This window comes from Leucoraja erinacea, chromosome 28 (genome assembly GCF_028641065.1).
Source record: "Leucoraja erinacea ecotype New England chromosome 28, Leri_hhj_1, whole genome shotgun sequence".
Classification (NCBI taxonomy): domain Eukaryota; kingdom Metazoa; phylum Chordata; class Chondrichthyes; order Rajiformes; family Rajidae; genus Leucoraja; species Leucoraja erinaceus.
In genome coordinates, this window is record NC_073404.1 from 20800679 (window position 1) to 20826810 (window position 26132).

A 26132-nucleotide genomic window follows, 5' to 3' on the forward strand; every position below is an offset into this window, starting at 1 on the left:
ATTAGAATGAGTCTGATTCACAAAAGTCTTTCAGAAGGACCTCTTCCCTCTCCTGTTTACACTAACATGGATGATATTAAGTGAATTTATTCAATTTCTTTCCAAGTTCCTCCAACTGCTGTGAGATGTCTTATCTTTATCTGCACAGGATTTTATCTCTCCTAATTACATAGATCTCTTTCATGTGAGTTGTTATTCTGCTCTTTACTCTTTTGAGCCACAGCACCCTAGTCTGCATTTTGGTTGTGCATCTTACTGTCTTCCTCTTTGTCATTGAATTTTTAAATGATTGTGTACGTATTGGATGCTGCCGGCATCTGTACAATCTCCTTCTCAGCCTCTGCACAGCACCCAAGGAGTTACACCTTCCCCATCCTGAATCCATGCTTTTCTGAATGTTGTAACTGTATTCTGGATAAAACAATCCCAACTTTCATCATCCTCTCCCTCTTTGTCCGAGTCTCTACTAACGCAATTGGTCGATAACTCTGAGCCATAGGGATCAGAAACAGAGATGAAGGATAGCAAAGGTTCTTCCCGTATTCAAAACAGCAGTAGAGATAAGCCAGGATTTCCTCTTGTAGCTGGTGATTTCTTGCAAGCCCTTCCAAACTGAAGAAGAGTCACTAGCTGAGAACTTGCTCCTCAACTTCTCAGAGTACCTTTCCTTGGCAGCTCTGATTCCTCTTCTCAGCTTGTACTTGGCCTGCCTGTGGAGGTCTGCAGCCCCGCTCCTGTAGGCCTCCTCTTTAGACTGTCAGAGCTGTCTGAGCTCTGCAGTAAACCAGGGCATATACAGTAACTATGAATATAGTAAATACAGTATAACAGGACATACAGTAAATGGCAAGGATTTGTGGAGAGTTGATATATACAGAATAAATGGTGTGCAAGTTCATTATTCCCTTAAAATGGTGACATGTGATAGCATCGTGAAGACAGCTTTGGCATGCCAGCTTTCATATATTAAGGATTTGAGTACAAGAATTGGAAAGTTGCGTTGCAGCCATAAAACATTGGTGTGTCTGCACTTAGAGTATGGTATGCATTTCTGGTTGCCATACTTCATGAAGGATATGACAGTAATAAAGAGAGTACAGATGAGACTCACCAGGATGGTACCTAGAATGGAGGGCTTTAGTTACAAGGCCGATTGGTTAAGATAGGTTTGTTCCTGTTGGAACATGGGATGTTAATGGATGATCTATGGAGGTTTATAATATTTTAAGGAGCATAAAGGGGGATAAATAGAATATTTTATTTCCGGTTAGGGCTGTCTAAAATTAAAGGGCATAGATGTGATGGATGCACAACGGACTGCAGATGCTGGAATTATGTGCAAAAATGTCAGTCTGAAGAAGGTCCCCACCTTAATGTAAGAAAATGGGATTAGAGCTGAGGTCAACCAAATAATTTAAATGGATTCACAGTTCAAAAAGAATAGAAGTAATCCGCACAATTGAAGCAATCTGGGGTCTCTCCAACACATCATTCTCTGACATTTCCACCACATACAACATGATCCCATCACCAGTTACATCTTGCCAGCCCTTTCCATTTTCCAGAGGGAAAACTCTTTCTGCAACTCCTTGGTTCATTCATCCTTTCTCCTGCAATCATAGGAGATGTAATACCTATTCCTACACCTCCTCTCTCACTCTCATACAGCAGCCATTAGACATAGGAGCAAAATTAGGCCATTCTGCCCATCGTCCTTCCAGATGAGATAGAGGTTCACCTCCTCCCAATTTGTCTATTGTATCCAGTCCTCCTAAACTGGCATACCTTACATCGGCAAGATCATGCACAGACAAGGCAACTTTTTTACTGAACACTCACTGCAGGTGCTCTCCACTGCCAAGTTCTGCTGGCGTTCCTGACTGCTGATGATTTTAACTCCCCGTCTCATTTCCATACTTAACTTCCTGTCCTTGGCCTCCCCTATGCTGAGTGGGAACACACGTAAACTGAAGGAACAGCAACTCATTCAGTTTGGAAACTTTACAACCCAATGGTATGAAATAGAATTTTCTAATTTCAAGTAATACATCTCCCCTCCCTGCATCCCCCCATGCCCCACCTTGGTACTCGCCCATCTCTGAGAGAATTTCCCACCACCCTGCTGCTTCTCCCCATGCTCTCCCCACCAATTCTCTCATCCCATAATTCCTATTTCCCCCTCTTTCCCCTCCTCCTTTCCCCTTCGACCCATTCCCCCCCCCCCCCCTCTGGCTTTACATTTCACTCTTCCTCTTCTTTCCTTATCTGATGCCATTTACTCTCCTTTTCACTTCGAGCCTTTGTCACTATCTCCACCCATTTGCCAATCACCCCTCCTCACCTGTATCCACCTGTCAGTTTTCATCCCCATCCATTTGCCCATCTCCCTCTTCGCTTTTCCAGGTTCCCTCTTCTACTCCATCGGTTTGAAGAAGTGTATCCAAACCAAAATTCTGTCTGTTCTTTACAAATACAGCTTGATCCACTGAGTTCCTCCAGCAATTTGTGTTTTGCAAATTGAAGTAATTTCCTGTTTGTTACCACTTCCCAGTGATACTGTGCTCCCAAGCATTTCACATAAACAGCTAGGTGTGCAATTCACCCTGCTTTATAGTGATGCAAGGACATTTATTCAGTGTATGTCGTCTGTATCTTTGAGAATAATCACCTTTTACATCTGTTGCTTTCTCTATGTAGTGGAACAGGATTCACTATAGCACAGAACTGCCTTGTTAAATGGAACTCTACTTCAGGGGATTGCAATTGATTACTGGACCTATTCCAGGAAAAAAGAGACCTGGGCCAGTAAAACATTGGCATTAAAGACTACTGTTATTTCAAGAAGTATTTTTTATCATGCCATTTTCATTAATATTATGATATTTTGGCTTCTGATTCCTTAAGCTATTAACTACTCATTCACCTTAAAGCACTGCTAAGTAACAGCTGATTTTATATATCTCCCTCAGAATGTTGGTTGAACAATCATTGAATCTTAGAAAATCATAGCACATAAGGAGGCTCTGTAATTCTCCTTCATAGAGTCATATAGCATGGAAACAAGCCCTTCAGCCCAATTTGCCCATGCTGACCAACATGCCCTGTCTAAACTAGTCCCATCTGTCCACTTTTGGCCCATAACCCTCTAAACTTTTTCAATCCATGTACCTGTTCAAATGTCTTTTAAATGTTGGTATAGTATCTGCCTCAAATACCTCCTCTCCATATACCCACCATCCTCCATGGGAAAACGTTGTCCCTCAGGTTTCATATAAATCGTTTCTCTCTCATCTGAAACCTTTGTCCCCTGGTTCTTGATCTAACTATTGTGAGTAAAAGGCTCTGTGCATCTACCCTATCCATTCCCTTCATGATCTTATGCACCTCTATAACATCACGCTTCATCCTTCTGCATTCTAAGGACTAAAGTCCTAGCCTGCCCAACCTCTCCCTATACTGTAGCTCTAGTCCTTGTAAATCGTCTCTGCACTCTTTCCAGCTGAACAACTTATTTCCTACAGCAGAATGACCAAAACTGAACATAATACACCAAATATGTCCTTGTACAACTGTAATATCCAAACTTGTATACTCAATATCTTGTCTGATGAAGCCAGGGTGCCAAAATTGTTCTTAGTAAGGAGGAGTCTTAAGAGGTAGAGCCTCCTAATGTGCTATAATTTTCTAAGATTCAATAATTGTTCAACCAATTCATTCAGAGATATGTAACATCAGCTGCTACTTACAGGTATCCTTTCTACCTGTGACGCCACTTTCAAAAAACAATGTACCCGTATTCCTAGATCACTCTGGTCTACAACACTCCTCAGAGCCCTGCCATCTACTGTGAATCCTACCTTGATTTGCCTTCCCAAAATGCAACATCTCACACGTATTTCCATTAAACATTCCTCAGCCCACATGCCCAACTGATCAAGATCCTGCTGTAGTCATTGACAACCATCTTTGCTATCTACCCACTTTAGAGTCATCTGCAAATTTATTAATCATGCATTCTCATCCAAATCATTGATGTTAACCGCAAGCAGCAATGGGTCCAGCACCAATCCTGATGCGCACCACTAGTCACAGGCCTCAAATCAACCATCATCCTCTGTTCTTTCCATGAAGCCAATTCTCTGTCCAATTGGCTAGCTCTCCCTTAATCCCATCCGATATTTTTCAGCATGGTAAAAAAAAGAGAAATACTGATCGAGGACCTTGCCTTTCTCCTTCTGCTGTACACAAAGGTAAACACTTTAGATTCTGAAGGGTCCTGTTCTCTCTCTCTAGTCACCCTCTTTCACTTAAAGTACGTGAAATCTCTTTGGATTTCTTCAATATAATCTGCCAAAACTAGTTTCTGCCCCGTTTTGCCCTTCTTTCTATGTATGCTCCTCAGTTCCGGAAACTCCTCCAGGGATACATTTGATCCCAACTGTGTAGACTTGTCCCATGCCTTCTTCTTTTTCTTGACTAGAGCCTCAATTGCTCTTGTCATCCAAGCTTCCTTGTGTCCACCAGCCCTTCACTCTACCATGAACATGCATGCCATGAACTCATGTCATTACACTTTTAAAAGCATTCCATTTTCCAGATATTCTTTTGCCCGCAAACAGCCTATACCAATCAACTGAACTAGTTCCAGCCTGATAACATTAAAGTTGGCCTTGCTCCAATTCAGAATTTAAACACATGGGCCCGCCCTGTCTTTATCCATAACCATCTTAAGGTTAATAGAACAGTAGTTGCTGGTCCTAAAAGACTCACCTACTGACACTTCAGTCCTTTGCTTTTCCCAATTTCTTAAGAGTAGTTCAAGCTTTGCCCTCTCCTGTGTAACGGCCTTTACATATTACCTGAGGAAACTTTTTGAACACATCTGAAAATCATGACAGCCTCAGTCTATATTGGGAAAGTAATAATACCATACAATGACAACCTTATTAGTCTTTCAGCTGTCTGCAATCTCCTGGCTTATTTGCTCTTCTAATTCCCACTGACTACTGGGGGGCATGTAATACACCATTAACAAGGTGACCACCCCCTTTTTATTTCTCAGCTCCACCCATGGAGCCTCATTGGATGAAACATCAGTAATGTCATCCTGGATTAATGCTGTGATATTTCCCTTAGTCAATAAAGAAACATCCCCTCTTCTTTTACCCCCACCTCTATCTCAAAAAAGTTAAAGTACTTATTTTTCTTATCTCTTCGATTTTGGTCAATATCCCTGTAATTTATCGGGAGATGTTTTAAGTATAATTAAGTTTCAGTTTCATCATACCACTAGGTCGACACAGAGGTGCAGCTGGTTGAGCTACTGCCTACTGGCACCAGACACCCGGATTCAATCCTGACCTCGGGTGCTGTTTGTGTGGAGTTTGCACATTCTCCCAGTGACCGTGAGGGTTTCCTCCAGGTGCTCCGGTTTCCTCCCAGATCTCAAAGATATGCGGGTTTGTAGGTTAATTGGCAGCAATAAATTGTCCCTAGACTTAAAATGCTGGAGTAACTCAGCGGGACAGGCAGCATCTCTGGGGAGAAGTAATGGATGACGTTTCGGATCGAGTCCCTTCTTCAGACTGGTGTCAGCGGAGTAGGCGGTACATAGATACAAATTGTATAGATAAGACAGTGTTAGGTGTGAAAATGGGATCAAGGGAAATATAGAATAGATCATAGTTAGTTGGGAGTAGGTAACAACAAAGCAAACAGATAAAATGTAGTCAGAGACAGTAAGACTGGTTGGAGAACTGGGAAGGGCGAGGGGATGGAGAGAGGGAAAGCAGGGACTACTTGAAGTTAGAGATGTCAATGTTCATACTGCTGGGATTAGTCAGCATGGTTTTGTATGTGGGAGGTCATGTCTCACAAATCTGATTGTTTTTTGAAGATGTGACCAAAAAGGTAGATGAGGGCAGAGCCGTAGATGTTGTATATATGGACTTCAGCAAAGGATTCGACAAGGTTCCTCATGGTAGGCTGCTCTAGATGGTTAGATCGCATGGGATACAAGGAGAGATAGCTGAATGGATAGAAAATTTGCTTATTGGATGGATGCAGAGGGTGATGGTGAAAGATTGTTTCTCGTGACTAGTGGTGTGCCTCAGGGTTCGGTGCTTGGCCCGTTACTGTTTGTCATTTATATCGATGATTTGGATGAGACATACACTGCAAGATTAGCAAGTTTGCAGTTGATACAAAAGTGAGTGGCTTTGCAATAGTGAAGATGGTTGTGAAAAATTGTAGCAGGACCTTGACCAATTGGCCAAGTATGCTGAGGAATGGTTGATGGAATTTAATGCAGAAACATGCGAGATAAGACTTGTTCTTGATTATGTTAGTGGTCTACTTGTCGCAGTGTAAAGTGGTCTGTGCTGCGTCCACAATTCTCTGCAATTTCTTGCGATCTCGGATGGAACTGTTCCCAAAACATGCTGTGATGCATCCCTATAAAATGCTTTACATGGTGCATCTGTGGAAATTGGTGAGAGTTGTTGGGGACATGCCAAAATGACTAAGCCTTCTAGAGTGATAGAGTGAGGAAACAGGCCCTTCAGCCCAACTTTCCCACACTGGCCATCATGTCCTGCTTTACTAATACCACCTGCCAGCATTTGGTCCATATCCCTCCAAAGGATCTGATCAAGGTCCTGCTGCAATTTTTCACAACCACCACTATTGTCTTATCTATGTAACTGTCTAACTGTTTCTTAAATGTTGGGATAGTCCCTGCCTCAATTACCTCCTCTGGCAGCTTGTTTGATACATCCACCACACTTAGTGTTTTAAAAGTTACCCCTCAGATTCTTATTACATCTATTCCCCTTCACCGTAAACCTATGTCCTCTGGTCCTCGATTAACTTACTCTTGGCAAGAGACTCTGTGCATCTACCCGATCTGTTCCTTTCATGATCTTATACTCCTCTATAAGATCACCCCTCATCTTGCTGTGCTCCCAGCCTACTCAACCTCTGCCTATAGCTCAGACCCTCTAGTCCTGGCAACATCCTCTTAAATCTTCTCCGTATCCTTTCCTCCTTGACAACACCTTTCCCACAACACAGTTGCCAGAAGTGAACACAATACTAAATGTGACCTCACCAACGACTTATGCAACTGCAACATGACCTCCCAACTTCTATACTCAATACTGATGTCTGATGAAGCCCAATATGCTAAAAGCTTTTTTGACCACCCGATCTACCTGCGACTCCACCTTCAGGGAGCAATGCACCTGCACACCTAGATCCCTCTGCTCTACAACACTACTCAGAGCCCTACCATTCACTGTGTAGGTCCTGCCCATGTTAGACCTCCCTCTTACCTTGTGATGTCTCCTAGTAAGTCATTCTGTTTCAATGGACCTGCGTAACTTTGTTGACATTTAGTGATTCATTTTCATGCAGGTACAGCTAGCAATTAGGAGGACAAATGCAAAGCTAACCTTTGTTTCAAAAGAATTTCAATATAAAAGTAAAAATGTCTTGCTCTAATTATTTATACACCTGGTAGGATCACATCAGGAATATTATGAGATAAAAGATCACCAATGATCTTATTAAATGGCAGAACTGACATGTGGGGCTGAATGGGCTATTACTTCTAGTGTTCTTATGTCTTTGTATAGCTGCATCTTCCTCACTATCAACCACATAGGCAATGTTTATATTATCAGCAAACTTAGCAATCAAAGGCATCTTATTTGTCCAAGTGATTTAATACATATGACTACTGTTGGGTCCATTGCACACAATCCTCCAATCACTGAAGTTGTCATTAATCAGTACCCTTCGCCTAATGCCAGCAAGCAAGTTTTAATCCAATTTTCCCCTGGATCACTGATAAGTGGAATCGATTGGAAACAACTGACGAAGGCATCAACATTGGAGAGAGACAGAGTTAAAGTTTCACATAAAAGACCCTTTCATCAGAACCAAGAATAAGAGTCGATTTTAAGCTGAGAGTAGGAAAGAAGAAGCCTTTGGATAGATGAGGGGAATATCTCTGATGCCATGAGTCAAAGTTGCCCAAGGGACACCAATATTTATGGAACTACTAGACTAAGAGGGCCCATGTTCACACGGGAGGGTTGGTCCCCCAACGCAATATTCTACCTCTCCAACAATTCCAATATTTGTGGGGGGGGGGGGTGGGTGGGTGGGGGGGGGGAGTGCTAGTATGGGTGTTGTGGGCCAAATGGATTCTTGGGATGGCAGCTCAGTCACTCATGCCTGATGTGCTGGCAGCTCACTCATGGCTGGTTCGGTGGCGGTTGACTCACGGCTATTCCTTGAAATTCCATTTCAAGCAGAGTGCAAGGCCACCAAATTCAAGTGCAGTTTCATACGACTTCAAGCAGGGTGCAAGACCACCAAATTCAAGTGCACTCTCATACCACTTCAAGCAGGGTGCAAGGCCACCAAATTTGTGCAGTTTCACACCACTTCAAGCAGAGTGCAAGGCCACCAAACTCAAGTGCAGTTTCATACCGGGTTGGGTGAGGTGGGTGGGGGGGACGAGGAGCAGGTATATCTCCACTTTTTTCTTTTTTTCTTTTTTTATCCTTTTCCTCTTATATCTTTATTCACTCTTTGGCCACACTACTTTGGTAGTCTAGGGGTCCTATCCTTTCACTTTTCACTTTTTCCTTCTCTTGTTCTTTCTCTCTTCTTTTCCTTCATTTTCAGGTTAAAAGGTCAAAATTGATTCTAATTAAAAAAAAATTAAAAAGAACCCTGCCGTTCACTGTTTATGTCCTTCAAAGAAACAATATCTGCATTGGAAATAGTGACTGGATATTTAAAGGAACAGTAAAATACTAAGGTGGAGGATGTATAAAGATTATTTAATTGGAACCGGTCTCTGGATGTAAGGATATCTAGTTAAATGGGAAGGAAATGAACCTCATGCAAAGTTTTTTTATATCGCCATTAGTTCAGTTATAAATTACTATGATTTCATCTTTACAAAAGACAGCCCCAAATGTTATTGGTAGAAGGAAAAGCAGGAGAAATGTTTAGGCATGTTCGCACTCACTGACACCCTTCCTCACTACAACCACTACTACAATAAATTATTTACATGCCAGCTGCCAGTTATCAAAGCATTATGGAGAAAAGTCAAAATGCCAAATCTAAACATTATGCTTCGGTTTTATAGGGTACTGGTGAGCAGAAGGAGAACTATATAGTCTCGAAACCCTACAGAGTATTGGTCTTATTTAAAGAAGGATGTTAATGCATAGCAAGTAGTTTGGAGATTTACTAGACTAATGGCTGGAATGGTCGGGTTGCCTTACGAAAAGAGTTTGGACATGCTAAACTTGTACACGTTGAAATTGATGAAAGTGCGAAATTACTTGATTGAAACATTTAAGACTTTTGAGGGTGTTTGATAGGTGGATGTTGTGAAGATATGTGATCATTGAACTCGTGTTCTCCCTGTGGCTGCTTGGGTTTCCCCACAGTGCTCTGATTTCCTCTCAGTTTCTAAAGATGTGCTTGTAGGTTAATTTGCAACTTAAAACTGCACTCAATGTAGGTTTCCCAGCTAATGTAATGGATGGTAATAACATGGGGAGTGGGGGGAATTGATGGACAATTAATGGACTATGTTTAGGTTGCAGGGAAATGAGTGAAATAGCTGATGGGGTTGCTCAAAGAGCTGGCAGAGACTTATTGGACTGAATTGCTTCTTTCTATGTCTTATGAAAATATGAGAAAAATAATATGATGGTCATAAGGCTTTGAAACTTTCATCCTTGAAAAGTGATTAAACAAAGGCCCTTCAAACTTTCACCATCTAACAAATACCTCCATAGAGGCGACTGTGGAGGCCTCAATAGGCCCGACTATGGGTGAACTGGGGATGGGGACTGGACATTGTGCCTTCCCCCACAGTGGGAACCATTGTGGGGGGATGTTTTTTATGTTTAAATGTCTTTATTATTGTTATGTTTGTATTCTTTCTTTATGTGCTGCATTGACAAGAAGCATTTCATTTCACCTAGGTGTATGTGACTAATAAAATAACCTTTGAACCTTTGATACCCCACTTCTATGTCATGTGCACTGAAGTGGATAAATTAACATTCCACATTATATTCCACCTGTTATTTATTTGCTCACTCATTTGACTTGTCCATATCATCTTGAAGCTTCTATACACCCTCCTCGTCAATCACATCTAAATTGGTATCAATAACAAACTTGGAAATGTAACAGACCTTTGATTCTCTGCTATATCTGTCAAGTGTTATGTCCCTTCTTCCATGCAGACGGAGGAAAAGCATAGTTAGGACAATGCTAAAATTTGTATACAAAGCAGACAGTTAAAATACATGGAACAGGAAGTTGGGACCTAATACTAGCACTCCCGAAGCATTATGTCGGTCAAGTGAGCCAAATGTTTCATTTGCTGTAAACCTCAGATCAACCACTCCTAAAATATGTAACGCAAATCATTCCATCTCTCACATCAACCACCATTATCCCCAGCCTTTGAGAAAATGCCAATTTAATTCTACTTGATGTGGTCCAAATGTGTTTAATTCTATTTACACAAAGAAAACAAAGTTGTCTAAAGAGATGATATAAATAACTTTGTTGCATTTGTCCAAATCAATTTAATTTGGATCTTTGCAAGAAGTTTCTATCCCACAAAATTTAGGGTAACCTCAAATGTAGATCTCAGAGATTAAAGGTCATTGTTCTAAAGCAGCTCACCAGAGATTTCAAAACTAATGTCCAATAAATCAATTCATGCTTAGCAAAGATCTGATAAGCATTGTATGCTGAAAGTTCAAACTGGCAGTTGTACAGATCCTTTGTGCAATAACCTCTGGCTGTTTGTCCACCATATGGTTAACAATTAAATTTCCCTAATAATGTGCTAAAATGTAAGATCCTTTAAGGGAGTGGAAATATTTTGGTGCCCAGTAATGTGGCGTGAGTGAGTTAGAGTGGCAGAAGTTTGGTTAAAACCCAGACTTCATCAGAAAACACATTAAAACCAGATGGAGAATTTGCTGACATCTCACATACTACCTTTATTCAAAACTCATCCACGAATGTGCATCAGCATCTCAATGATACAGAGGAACATCATTTTTCTTTCAGCCACCATTACCTAAAACAATTTGGATTGAAATCTGGCTTTAATGAAAAGAATGCTCCCAATGGTTATATAGATAACTAAAGAGCACAATAGGGTAATAGGTGCTTGATTTGCAATGGATGTAAAAAAGGGGTTGTTACACAATATTTAGTCACATATATAAAAACAGCATGGAAGTAGGCCCTTTGGATCACCATGTCCCATCTACAAAACTTCCACCTGCCTGTGTTTGGTCCATATCCCTCTAAACCTGTTCTGGGAGGTGGGGGGGACATTGACTGGATGCATTTGAAGCCCAGTCTCAAGGATATTAAGTTTAATGTTTTGGATGATTGAAAGCCATTGTAGGAAAATTAGGAAAAGGCCTCATTCCATTGAGCATCTTCCATCATTCACAGGTTAGGCTGACAAATCACCAGCTAGCCATGAACCTGGCAAGCTCCAGGTATATTTAACTGCTGGGACTCATTTAAGTAAATCTTCTTGAAGCACCCCTTTGATCCTAGCTAGAACTATTTCCCAGCAGGCCATTGGAACCAGATAGTGACAATGCTCCAGTAAAAGGTATATTGGAGCTCAAGTGGCACCAGGCTCAAAAAACAAATTGTGGGAAAACAATGTGGCCTCATATGAAGGGTCGGACAGGTGAATTCAAGCCAATAGTCAAAAATCAGAAACATTCCAACAGTTAGGTGAGAAAAATTAGATCTCATTTTCTTTTGAACCAATAAATTTCACAATTGTAATTTACATTGTTGCATAAAGGTGCAATCTATATCTTGTGCTCATTGAGCCTCAAAGACAAAAAGTTAACCTCACATCTAATATGCAAAGGGTTGCAAATTAAAGGTTTAATTTATAGCACCTGCCAGATGCCTCCCATAATTGTTTAAAATATATCCAGAAATATCACGGCGTCTTCTCAATGTTCTAAGCATCTTTGTGACGTCAGGGCCACTCACAACACAGGACTCAATCAGGGTGTTGGATTGCAGATGGAGTGCTCAGACAAAGTCATCCTATTTTGTCTCCTCAAAACAAAAGCATTCAACCCATGGTAATACCTTTGTGAATCTCCTTTGTACTCTCCCCTATCTAACTATCATGTGGTGACCAGAATCGCACATATTACAACTATGTTCCAACTTTGGTACCAATCCAAAACTTTACAATTTTGCACCAACCTCCCTGCACGTACATTTCATGCCCCGGCTAATGACAGCAAATATCCTGTATGCATTCTTCATTATCTGTCTGTTTTGCTACATTTGGGGATCTTCAGAATTGTACACTAAGCTCCCTTTGTTCCTCAATGCTACTGTGAACCCTGATTTATATCCTGCCCTTTTTCGACAATTCCCACTCATGTTCACTTATCAAGATTCCACGTGCTAATGCCCTGCCTAATTTACCAGCTGATCAATATTATTCTGTACCCTTAGATTACCTTTCTCATGATCAACAATACAACCAACTTTGCCCAACAATACAACTAATCATATTGACTGGCCAATTCATAAACTTATAATTTCATTCAATTACAGAAATGACAAATCAAGAAATTGAAATATAAACAGGTAAATGTGCAGTTAATGCTGTTATCTTGATCATTAATTCCCACTAATTTCTAGGCTATAAACTCTAGCCCAAATGGATAAAGTTCCTCCCCAAATAAGTTGGACTGATCAAAGAAATCCCATCATGATCCTTTATCATGGAATGATGTAAATCTTTCTAACCCTTGGATAGACTGTCATGAGGTCATTCACAGCAGTAACTTCAAAGAAAATTAGTTTTTGAAATTGTAACTAGAAATTAGGTGATTATTATCTGAAATGTGCAAAATATAGGTCAGATACAAGATTAACTGCAATTGTTTAGTATTGTTTATTTTAAACATTATAATTATTAGAAAATGTTTTTTTAATATGGAAAATAATTGAACCATGGGCGACAATAAATATATCTCCTTATTGCAAAAAAAAACCCTCCCCAACCTTAACTTTGCATGTAAGAAAGTTTAGACTTTTGATAGAAACCAGAAACTGAGATGCTTTACAAAAAAAGGCACAAAGACCTGTAGTAACTCAGCAAGTCAGGTCTGCCAAGTTATAGATGGATACAAATGAATGGGTTTTTGATAGTCAAATGGTTGGGCAAAGCCCAGAGAAGAAATAAACAGAAGGTGTAAGAGGTGTAAAAGGATTGAAGAGTTGGGAATTGTGAAGCTAGAGCAGATGGAAGGGGATGGTGGGGGGAGGGGGGGAGGTTTGAGACCAGGTGGAACACAGGGGAGCAAGGGGAATAGAAAGGAGTGAGGGAAGAGCTCAAATTGGAGAATTCAATGTTCATGCCATTGGGTTGTAAGCTACCAAATGGAATATACGATGCTGTTCCTCCAGTTAGTATGTGGCCTCACGAGACAGAGTGGTCAGTATGGGGATGGGAAGGGGAGTTAAAATGTTTGGCAACCAGGAAATCCAACGGGTCATGATGGATCGAGTGCAAGTATTTGGCGAAACGGTCACTGAATCTACACTTGGTTGATATGCAAGAGACCACATCAGGAACACCTGATGCAGTATATGAGGTTAGAGGATGTGCACGTGAACCTTTGTCTCACCTCGAAGGAATGCTGGGGTCCCTGGATGGAGGTGAGGGAGGAGATATAGGAACAGGGGAAAATAAGCTGCAGGAGAAACTGGTCTGGGTGGGAAAGGATGAGCGAACCAAGCAGTTGTGGAGGGAACAGTCTCTGCAGAAGGCAGAAAGGTGTGGAGATGGGAAGATGTAACTGGTGGTCACAATAAGGTCACAATAAAAATTCTATCCTTTTACTGTCTGTAGGGAGGGGGAGCAAGAGCAGAACTGAGGGACACAGAGGAGATGCGGCTGAGGGGACAGCAGGGACTTTTGATATTCTGCTGAGCCGTCATTAATTGAACATGAATATTGCAAGTTTGAAACGTGCAGGAGTAGATGGCAACTGTATAAAAAATATAACCAAGTTATACTGCTGTACTTCCCCAAATAATGGTTCTTATGAATTATACTATGCAGTGACAATACAATACAATACAACGGTTTATTTGTCACATTGCACAAAAAGTGCAAGTGAAATGATATGTCAGCAGCGATACAGTGATAAAGAGCACACACAAAAACACAATAAAATTTTTAACATAAACATCCACCAGAGCATTCATCACTGTGGTGGAAGGCACACAATTTGGCCAGTCCTCCTCCATTTTCCCCCGTGGTCAGGACCTGCACCCTCCGCAGCAGTCGCTGCGGGCGTCCAGATGGTAAGGACAAGGTACAAGTCCAGGTAAGTGTAGAGTCGGCTCATCCCCACCGGAGACCACAGCTTTTAGTTGGTATAGGCCGGCGGCCGAAGATTTAAAGTTCCCTCCACGTCGCAGCCATAAGCACCGCAGTCTGCAGGGCTGGCGGTCGAAGCTCCCCTCCAGGGGTGATGTTAAGTCCATACCGGACCCGCGGTAGAAGATGGCCGCGGGCCGGCGGTGGAAGCTTCTTCTTCCCCCCGGGTCCCCCACGAGGGATCCCGGGCTGTAGACGCCGCGCCAGCTGGAGCTGTGCAGACCGCGGCTTCAGGCTGCCGTCTGCTGCGGGCCAACGAAACGGAGCGCTCCCCTCCAGCGAGCCCCAGCTCCGTGCTGACAGTCCACGCTGCACCCGCCGCCGGAGCCCCGAGCCCCGGGCGCGTCTCCGGGAAAGGCCGCGCCGATCCTCGCTGTTAGGCCACGGGGGAGGCGACCTGGAAAAAGTCGCCTCTCCATGGAGGAGGCGGCCGAAACGGTTTTCCCCTCACCCCCCCACACCACCCCCCACACAAAACACACTAAGAAACACTAAAAACAGACTTTAAGACATACTAAAAAAATAAAAAAAGTTGAAAAGACTAACACGCTGCTGACAGGGCTGCTGCCAGTGCAGCGCCCCCACCGACCAGAATGTACGAATCTGAAAAATCTTCCCAATACACCATCAGGTTTGATCAGGTGAAAAGAATAAGAAAATGTGGCCTTTATGTAGCCTTTTTGACAGTGTCAGGTCATCACAACAAGCTTTATGCCTAATAAAGTACTCTTTAAGTATCGTCACACTGATAATCCAGGCAAAGTGGCAGTTCATTTCTGTACGGCAAACTCCCACAAGTAGCATTATGATGAAGACTAGGGGATCTGTTTGTGCACCATTGATTAAGTGACAATTAGTAGCCAGAACACAAGGGATATCTGGCTTTCTCTGTCGTTTAGTTTAGAGATACGGAGTGGAAACAGGCCCTTTGGCCCACTGGGTCTGTGCCGACCAGCAATCCCCACATTTTAACACTATCCTACACACACTGGGGACAATTTTTTTTACATTTACCAAGCCAATTTACCTACTTACCTCCACGTCTTTTGAGTGTGAGAGGAAACCGAAGATCTCGGTGAAAACCCACGCAGATCTCGGGGAGAATGTACAAACTCCATACAGACAACACCCGTAGTCGGGATCAAACCCGGGTCTCCGGCACTGCATGCGCTGTAAGTCAGCAACTCTACCGCTGCCCCCTCGTGCTGCCATAGTAATGCCATGGAAAATTTTATATTATCTTCAGAGGTTAGTTTACTTTAGTTTAGTTTAGAAATACAGCGCGGAAACAAGTCCTTCGGCCCACCGGGACCACGTCGACCAGCGATCCCCGGACATTAACACTATCCTACACCCACTAGCGACAATTTACCAAGCCAATTAACCTACAAACCTGTACGTCTTTGGAGTGTGGGAGGAAACCGAAGATCTTGGAGAAAACCCACACAGGTCATGGGGAGAACGTACAAACTCCGTATTTTAAGGTTTAGCCTTACACTTCAACTGAAATGTGGCTCCTTGAACAGTATAGAACTCACCCCACCCCAGAGCTACACTGGCATCAGCCTAGATTTCAGTACCAGTATCCACAATCATTTCTCTTGGAGATGAAAAATGCTATGCACTGAGCCAACAATATAATTATATTGCAAATGTTCTGTCCTGCTTTAAATGAGGGAATTGAATCCTGATGAAAGACTCTGGCTTAGCTATGCCGAGCTCCGCACCCAAATCTTTAACTTGTTGCCCTGTTGAGCAAATCATCACTCTGCTTGCAAAGTCTCAGAATTCTGGCCTCATCAAACCCTGCATTCTTTTTCCTTAATTTACCGCCATATGTAATGTCCAGTGTGTGCCGGGATAAAATTAGTGATATGTCACAAAATGCTGTTTAGGTAATAAATAAGTGCTGTATCATAAATGGTCGTAACCTAGAAATTACCTCTCTTAAAATTAGCTCTATTGACCCAAAACCGCCATCCACAATAGCGGATGTTTCTTTCGTACAAGGTTTGCAGAATTTGTTCAAGAGGCTAGTCTGCAACATCACAAAATACAAGTTTTGTGCCACGAGGAATGGTGGTGGGTCCACTGTTGTTTGTTGTTGATATTAATAGTTTGGATGGAAATATAGATGACATGGATAGTAAGTCTACAGAAGTCTGGTGCTAAATTTGGTGATAGCATGGACAGTGAAGAAGGATGGTTAAGATTACAACAGAATTTTGATCAACTGGGTAATGGGCTGAGGAATGGCAGATTGAGTTTAATTCAGGTAAGCGCATGTGTTGCTTTTAGTAACTTAACCGTCTTTGCTGACTGGTCATTTTCATTGGCTCATTGGGAAAAAAAACGTAAGCACGAGTTTTCAGAACCAAGGATAACCGAGCGGTAATGTTAAATGCCCGTTGAACTTCACAGCTGTGTATATCTGGCATTAAAAGTTATCTGGCTTCTTAAAAGTGTTTCCACTCCTTCTCCACTCCTTCTCCCCTCTTCTCCTCCCTTGACAGTCGCCGGCAGTTCACTGAAAAATTGCCTAAGTGGGAAGTGCCCTTCAAGCAGGGTGCGAAAGTAAGAGCTGGAACCTGAATCATTATTTAGTTGGAGCAAAAGGTAGATTGTGTCAGTACCAAGTGTTGAATATAAAAGTATTTTGTGAGCTCTTGGCACTCCTTCCTACACTGTTAAATACTCTGGGATCTGTCACTCCTTGAAGGGAACTCCCCCGCCACTCCTGTTGGATGTGCCTGGTTGTTATGCTATAGAATCCAGGCGCCTGGCTCAAATGTCCCTTCTCCATGTGGACTTTCTCTGGTATTTGTGGGTTTTGATCAGTGAACATGGGAATGCTCTCCTCCCCCTCTCCAGCTCCTCCATCACCTCCCATCTCAGTTTTTGCGTGTTATATGAATGCTGTATGCACATTTTGTGGAGGGTTTCTTTGATCTGGGACTCCAAGTGTACAGATGTGCCGGTAAATGCCGACATCTATGAGAAATGCTTATCATGAATGTTTATATGTGGTTGTGCTGGACGCCATGTAAAAATGTTTTGGAAATTTGGTATCTGCACTATTGCCTGAAGATCACAGTTGGGGATCAAACATAAATATTACAACTTCGTCACCAAATCTAGGAAAATGAACCTAGAAATTTCCTGAGGGTATGTTTGGCTGTTCACCACCTCTTCACATCTGCCTCTATTTCCCAGGGAGCAATGCTTTTGCCACAGAAAATATTTACCAACGAGGAGAGCAGGCATATCTGAAAACATATGCTTTAATGAATGCAGCCTTGGTTGGACAGATTTTTTTTAATTCTCTCTCACGGTCAGTTTCACAGAAACAAACTTTGCCCCATCTTTTCCAGAATTCCGATTCTGCAAAGGATACACATTTGGGTGTTCTTTTAGTCGACAAGATCACCTTGGCTAGAAGATCATTGTATTAAAATGTACAGCATAATAGTTTTTGTTAGTCACCTCAGTACCCACAAAACCAGACTGGAAGCAAGTCATTCCAATTCATAAGGGACTGCCTAAGAGGAGAAGAGATTAACAGTAACAGATGAGGGCGGGTGACAGCATCCTTGCTATGACAGTCCGTAATAAAATGGTAAACTCCAGAAATTCTGTTTTTATGATTCATGCTGAATGATGATGGGAAGAGTAAACTATGTTACTTAAAAAATGCTGCAACTGTTGTATTTATTTGTGGACAGTAATTGATTTGCTTCTAAGTTTGTTATTCTCTCCCAAATCCAACTATACTTTCAGACTCAGTCACTAGTTCAGTTCGAACATCTGGAACCATTTAATTCCCAGCAAAAACTGCAATTCCCCTGATTCAACCTCCGTCTGCCACCATAGCTACAACATCATTGTAAATGAAATTAAAGTATGGAAATGCCAAATCAACTTCATCTGTAAATGCTTAACATATTTATATTATTTTTCTGCATGAAGTATTATTATACAGACACATACGTTTGCCTGTTCAAATTTCTACTCTCATTCATAGGAACTGATCTGTGATAAAGTTGAACGATTAATAATCATGAATTTACCAAAACATTCAGGTTCTATTAATGGAGAATGTTTGTTGCTTAAACAAAAATGGTTTGAGGTAGATACTGGTGAGAAACTATTCATCATGAGGTCATTTAAGTGGAACACTATCACATCCCATAGATCCAACTATGAATTGTGTTCCCTGAAAGTGACGTAACAGGTCGACGGGATTATCAAGTAGACTTTCGGTACAATGGTCTTCTTCTTCTTGTGTATGGCGTGCACAGCCTGAAGTTGTAGGAGAACTTGTTCTATTTGATCTTATTTGATTGTGCATTAATTGATTGCATTCGTTGAAACAGGGCAAACCACGTGAAGGTTGCAATCTTCCACCCTGGTACAACGGCCTTCATCAATAATGGTATTGAGTACAGAAGTAGGGATTTTGTGCTACAGATCTACAAGGCATTGTTGTGGTCCCATTTGGAGTATTGTATTCAGTTTTGGTCAGGATGCTGTTAAGCTGGAATGAGTGCAGTGAAGATTTACGAGGATGTTGCCAGGACTTGAGGCCCTAAGTTATAGGGCGAGGCTGAGCAGGCTAGAACTTTATTCCATGGAGCACAGGAGGCTGAGGTGTGATCTTATTGTGTAAGATTGTGATAGGGTGAATGCACCTTTACCCAGAGTTCTGGAATAAAGAACTAGAGAACGTAGATTTAAAATGAGCGGGGAAAGATTTACTAGAAGCCCAAGGGGCACCATTTACACAGAGAGGGTGCTAGCTGCATAGAACTACCTATCAGAGGAATGTATCTATCTATCTATCTGCATAGAACTACCTATCAGAGGAATGAAGAAGGGTTTCGGCCCGAAACATTGCCTATTTCCTTCACTCCATAGATGCTGCTGCACCCGCTGAGTTTCTCCAGCATTTGTGTGTACCTTCGATTTTCCAGCATCTGCAGTTCCTTCTTAAATACCCATCAGATGAGGTAGTTAAGGCAGGTACTGTAACAACATTTAAAAGACATTTGGACAGGTACAAGGACAGGAAAGATTTAGAGGGAAATGGGTCAAACGCAGGCAGGTAGCACTGGTGTAGATGGGGCATCTTGGTTGTCATGGGCAAGTTGGGCCATAGGAACTTTTTCCATGCGCTATGACTCTATGACTAATTCCAGAGAATGTTGATTATGTTGAATAAAAGGCAAGCACAGGTTTATTATAGTCTTGGAATTTTCTATAAAATTACCTCTACAGTTCATTACATTGTGCAGTATAAACAACATTTTGACAAGTTAGTATCTAGCTTTCTAAAAGTCATGACTTTCAAGGATGTGATTTTGGGGTTTGGTGTGTGTTTGATCTAGCTGTGAAAGTGGATCAGATACATTTGAGGTGATTGAGCAGTTATCATGAATGTACAGATAGATCTTGGTATTATTGTATTGATACAGCCTTCAGGGAAGGACTGGCAAATCTCAAGTTGACTTAGTTACAAAAAGCTGACATGAGAGACTGCAAGTGCTGGAATCTTGAGCAAAATGCAAAGTGCTAGAAGAACAGTGGGCTAGACAGTGGGCTATCTGTGGATGGAATGTGAAGGACAGTTTCAGTTGCAATGCTGATTTGTAAATACTGAACCATCCAACAGTTCATTGAAGATATCTGTGGTTTGAAAGACAATTATCAGCCAATATACTAATATTTCCTTTATAAACAAATACTGTGTACTGTGCAAACAGGGCCTTCAACATTGAATCCGTTCCATTCTACTTTTGCCCTACCTGTTGTACTTCTGTATGGTATGATTTGCCTGCACAGCAGGAAAAGCAGTTTTTCACTGTATCTCAGTACAGGTAACAATAATGTACCAATATCAAACTAGCCAAGTTTCCAGTCATTATCCAATCAATTGTTGGAAAATGTTTATCATCGGTGGGAGACCAGATTAATTTCTATTGTGATGTTTCACAAATAAATAATCTGTTGACAGATTCATTTCCTACATGAAAAATTAAACCCACTGTGAAATTTGTATTTTATTTTCTATCCAATTCCATTTGGTAGGTGAATTAAATTAGAACCTGGTTTCTTCTTCGAGAGGTATTGCTGGATGCCTTGTAAAAATAAATACAGTGCAGCTGCTTTGAGAAATGTTTGCAGCTGAGGTAGATTACAAATTCACAATACCTCACATTAATTTAATTAGAAAGCATTTTAGAACATCCGCTTTCAATTTTCCCCAATTATCTAGCTGCAGGAAAGTACAGTTTATGAGCTGAGGTGTCAGCTTGGGGTCCTGTTTCATGAAGTAAAGTGCAGAGTGCATCATAGAACTTGTGACAAAATTTGCCAGTTTTAGTAACGCACAGATTAATTAAGGATGGTGCCGCACGGCAGACTGTGATGCTGCAGTTATACCTCACAGCTGTCTTAGATTGCCAGCCAGGAAGCCGGGTAATCCACCCTATAGAGGGAAGCTGCTGAGCTCGGCCCTTGCATGTCCCCGAGAACTGGACGAGAGAGGAGGGAGTCAGTGGTGTGTGGACACAAGACCAAAGGGGGGCCAGGGCCTCAACTGGATTGGGCGCTGCTCCAGGAGACAGGACGTGGCCAATCGCGGCACAGGGCAGTGAAGCAGCGATGGAGAAGGTCTACAGCTTTGCCTTAACCCTGCCACCAGGATAATGGGCCTTTATGGTCAGCTGCCCATATTGCAATTTGCACTTTAAAAATGGCGTCAAAACCTGGCGACTCCTGGATATATTTCTATACACTTTGTACTTAATTGGGGATTGTGCTACGTATAGTAATACTTTTCTGAACTGTTTGCAGAAAAAAATATTTCATTGCATCTCTGCACATGTGATAATATAGAACCATTGAACCATTGATAGTTCAAGTGGATTTTAAAAGAGAATGGGAATGTCATTGAAGTAGTTCATGTTGCTTACTAAAATGTATTCAGTAAAGTGTAATGCAGGTTTTATTTTAGTTTTATTAAGCGACAAATGAATGGCAAAGTGGGAAATGTAGTAGTATGCATGGAATGTTGGTTGTTAGCCAGAAAGATAAGTCACTGGTGGGATTGGTCAACGAATGCTTCAATGTTGTGCTCCCTAGTTGTCAGTGTGGGATTTGCTATGTGATGTGAAATTTCAATCAAGAGTCAAGGGTCAAGTGTTTTATCGTCATTTGTCAAAGGTAGAACAATGAGATTCTTACTTGCAGCAGCACAACAGAAGATGTAAAGCTAGTACACTGTAAACAATATAATAAATGAAAAAAATAGTTCAGCACTGCATACACACTCACACATGCACATACTTACACATAAAAAACAACCAAAGGGTAATAATAACCATAATAGTCTATGTAGTTCAGAGCTTATTTGACGTTGTAGTGTTTAACAGCCAAATGGCTGTTGGGAACAAGCTGTTCCTGAACCTGGACGTTTTCAGGCTCCTATACCTTCTTCTGGGGTGAAATGAATATGTGGCCAGGGTGGTGTGGGTCTCTGATGATGCTGGCTGCCTTTTGAGGCAGCGAGTCTGGTAAATCTCTTCGATGGTGGGGAAGTCAGAACCCGTAATGGAATGGGCAGTGTTCAAAATGTTTTGCACACTTCTTTGCTCCTGGGCATTCATGAACCAGGCCGCGATGCAACCGGTATTCTTTTTACTGTACACCTGTAGAAGTTCAAGAGAATCCTCTCTGACATACTGAATCTCCGTAATCTTCTCAGGAAGTAGAGGCGTTGATGTGCTTTCTTTATCGTGCTGGGTCCAGGAAAAACTTCAGAAATATGCGCATCCGGAAATTTGAAACTTTTGACTCTCTCCGCCATCGTCGATATAAACAAATTTATGGGTCCTCATCATCCACAATCAGTTCCTTGGTCTTACTGACATTGTGTGCTAAGTTGTTGTGTTGGCACTATTTGGTCAGTCGATCAATTTCACTTCTGTACAATCAATAGTATTTAAAAGTTTATGTGTGTAAAACGCAGAGCATTGACATACTGAACCAAAGCTTTGGTTTGAACACAGGCAGTTTAGGATTTCCCACTATAAACCATGGATCAATCTGGAAAAGTGACAGGAAATGCTGCAAATTCTCAGCAAGGCAGAGAGCAACTGTGGAGAGATGAAATGTTAACAATTCAAATTGATGAACTCTTATTGGAATTAAAAAGTTGCAAATGTGACGGGTTTTTGGCAGCTGCAAAGAAGTTGGTCTGCTTTGTAACAGCATGTTTTACACAAACAAAAATGCGTGCTGAACCCAGACCTTCAAACAGGTTTGTCTATTGGCACTGCATCCATTTACATCAAACTGTCATACTTTGGTCAAAGTGTGAATAAACATGAGCAAGAAGGCCCAGAATGATTCTGAAATATTAAGCTACTTTACAGGGTGAGTAGATCCAAACATCACATCTTGATTGAATGATAATAGCAATAAATCATAACAAAGAATAATTGTCTTTATGTTGTTTTTTTCCCTTTCTGTATTCTCATACATTTACTCCCACTACTATTACAGGAAGGATGTGGTGGCTTTGGAGGCGATGTGGAAGAGATTCACCAGAATGTTGACTAAATCAGAGAGTATTAGCTATAAGAAGCATTTAGACAAACTGGACTGCTTCCTCTGGAGCATCAAAAGTTGAGAGTCAACCTGATAGAAGTATATAAAGTTATGAGAGACATAGATTAGGCAGAGAGTAATAATCTTTCTCGCAGAGTGGAAATGTTACATTCTAAAGGGCCTAGTTTTAAAGTGACAGAAGAAAAGCTTATAATAGATGTGCAAGACATGCTTTGTATACAAAGAGTGATAGGTTGCCTGGAACACGTTCTACAGAAAGTGGTGGAAGCAGATACAGTAAGAGGTATTTAGACAGGCACACAGCCAGACATGGAATGGAAAGTTGCAGACCAGATGCAGGCAGATGTGCAGATTAAATGGCACCATGGTCGACATAGAAAAAATATCTGTCGCTTGCTAATTGTGTATCTTCTTCGGTGTGGCAAACATTAATTAAATTACTTGCTAAATAATGCCTATATTGAGGCACTGTGCTCTGTGATGCACAGCATGATGACATTTCACTTGGTATTTTAGCTTCTCCATGATTCTAACTTACTTCTATTGATCAAGGTTTTCACAGCGGTAGTGGCAGAATGGTAGTGGGCAAATGGTTAATAATAGAACCCCTGGAAGACTTGTGCTGCTGATAAGATAGATACAAGTTGGTTGGTCCAAATGAAAAAGTGAGTTGCTAAAAAGTGATGTAGGAATGTAAGCTGTGATGACGATGCAAAGAACAGGCAGGGGAAGAAAGCAGGATGGAGCATAATGAGGGAAATATGAATTTGGCAGGAAGAAAATAGGAACAATGGTGAAAGTAAACATGTGCGCACAGAAAGCTAACAGGAAAATGTGTTCCTTTTTATTGCAAAGGTAAATAAATCATACTGGTTTGCTGTGGTTTACAAACTGACATGATCCTGCAATGTTCTTGTCCCCATAACCAGCAGGCAGGTAAGACAATGGGGCTATGCTAATTGGCCGCCATCGACAGGCATCAGACACCATCAGCTAAGTCACTTTGCAATATTGTGATAGAGATCAAGGAAGGTTTCAGACCAGGTTTATTTTGTCACTAAGCAGATGAAACATGTTAATCTGCTCATTTGCTCTGCCTATCAATAATTGGAATAATTGTTTACCCAGAGAGTCAGCCTTCATAACACTATAACCCGTCCTCATGGCCTACCAGCGGGCGTGGAGTGCCGTTTGCTGGTGGGGACCGCCTAGCACCTCGGCTTCGGTGGCGGCACAGCGCTGGAGCGCTATCACGGAGCGGAGCGGGCGATGCCTTGCCTGGGTCGCCGCGCTTGATCGACGCGCTGGAGCTCTGGTGAGCTGTGACCGCCGAGATCAACACCTCCGGGCTGCGGGTCTACGGAGCGGAACGGGCGGCGCCGACTTCAACATCGGGAGCCTGGGAGCTCCAAACCGGCGCGGCCTTGTCGGCTTCGGAAGTCGCGGTCTCCGGTAAGGAAGGTGGCCGTTCCAGGTGGCCCAGCCGCTGAGAGGACTCTCCCGACGCCGGGGCAACAGCACCCGGCCAGAACGGCCAGGAACATCAGGCCTCCATAGAGGCAATAGGCCTGACTTTGGGAGAACTGGGGATGGGGACTGGACATTCTGCCTTCCCCCACAGTGGTAACCATTGTGGGGGGATGATTTTTTGTGTGTAAGTGAATAATTTAGTTTGTGTCCAAGATGGCTGTCGGAAGGGAGAGTGGACGCTGGCACGGTTTAGCTGCCGCTGCTCTCTCTTCACATTGTGTTTTTGATTTTTTGTCTTTGGATCGAATTCTGTCTTTAATTTGTGTATTGGTGATGTCCTTATTATTTATTTTACTCCGATTATATGTTTTTTTTACTCTTATTAATTTCTGTAAGGTGTCCTTGAGACTTTGAAAGGTGCCCGCAAATAAAATGTATTATATTATTATTATTATTATGTCCTGCTGAGTTACTCCAGCTTTTTGTGTCTATCTTTGGTTTAAACCAGCATCTGCAGTTCCTTCTTACACGATTTAGACAAGGAAATAAAATGTGACATCTCCAAGTTTGCGGATGACACAAAGCTGGGTGGCAGTGTGAGCTGCGAGGAGGTTGCTACGAGGCTACAGGGTGACTTGGATAGGTTGGGTGAGGGAGCAGATGCATGGCAGATGCAGTATAATGTGAATAAATGTGAGGTTATCCACTTTGGTGGCAAGAACAGGAAGGCAGATTATTATCTGAATGGTGTCAGATTAGGGAAAGGGGAGGTTTAACTAGACCTGGGTGTGCTTGTACATCAGTCACCGAAAGTAAGCATGCAGATTCTGCAGGCAGTGAGGAAAGCTAATGTTGGCCTTCATTGTGAGAGGATTTGAGTTTAGGAGCAAGGAGATCCTGCTGCAGTTGCACAGGGCCCTGGTGAGACCGCACCTGGAGTATTGTGCGCAATTTTGGTCTCCTAATTTGAGGAAGGACATTATTGCTATTGAGGGAGTGCAGGGAGTGCAGTAGGTTCGCCAGGTTAATTCCCGGGATGGCGGGACTGACACTCCACCTGTACGTGGATAAATAGCTTCCTGTTGGGTCGAAGCCAGAGAGTCAGAGTGGGCCATCACACATCCACGGCCCTCAGCCTCAGTACCGGCTCTCCACAGGGCTGTGTACTGAGCCCCCTGCTCTACACCATCTACACGCATGACTGCACCCCCGCCCACCACAGCAACACCATTGTCAAATTTGCGGATGACACTACAGTGGTGGGACTCATCTCCGCGGGGGACGAGTACGCCTACCGGGATGAGGTGGAGCAGCTGACAGTGTGGTGTGAAGAAAATAACCTGCTCCTCAACACCTCAAAGACGAAGGAGGTAATAATAGACTTCAGGAAAAACAAAACGGACATGGTACCACTGACCATCAGAGGGGACTGTGTAGAGAGGGTGGCGGATTTCCGCTTCCTGGGAATCCACATTGAGGAGGACCTGACGTGGAGCGTGAACACCACTGCGCTGCTGAAAAAGGTCCAGCA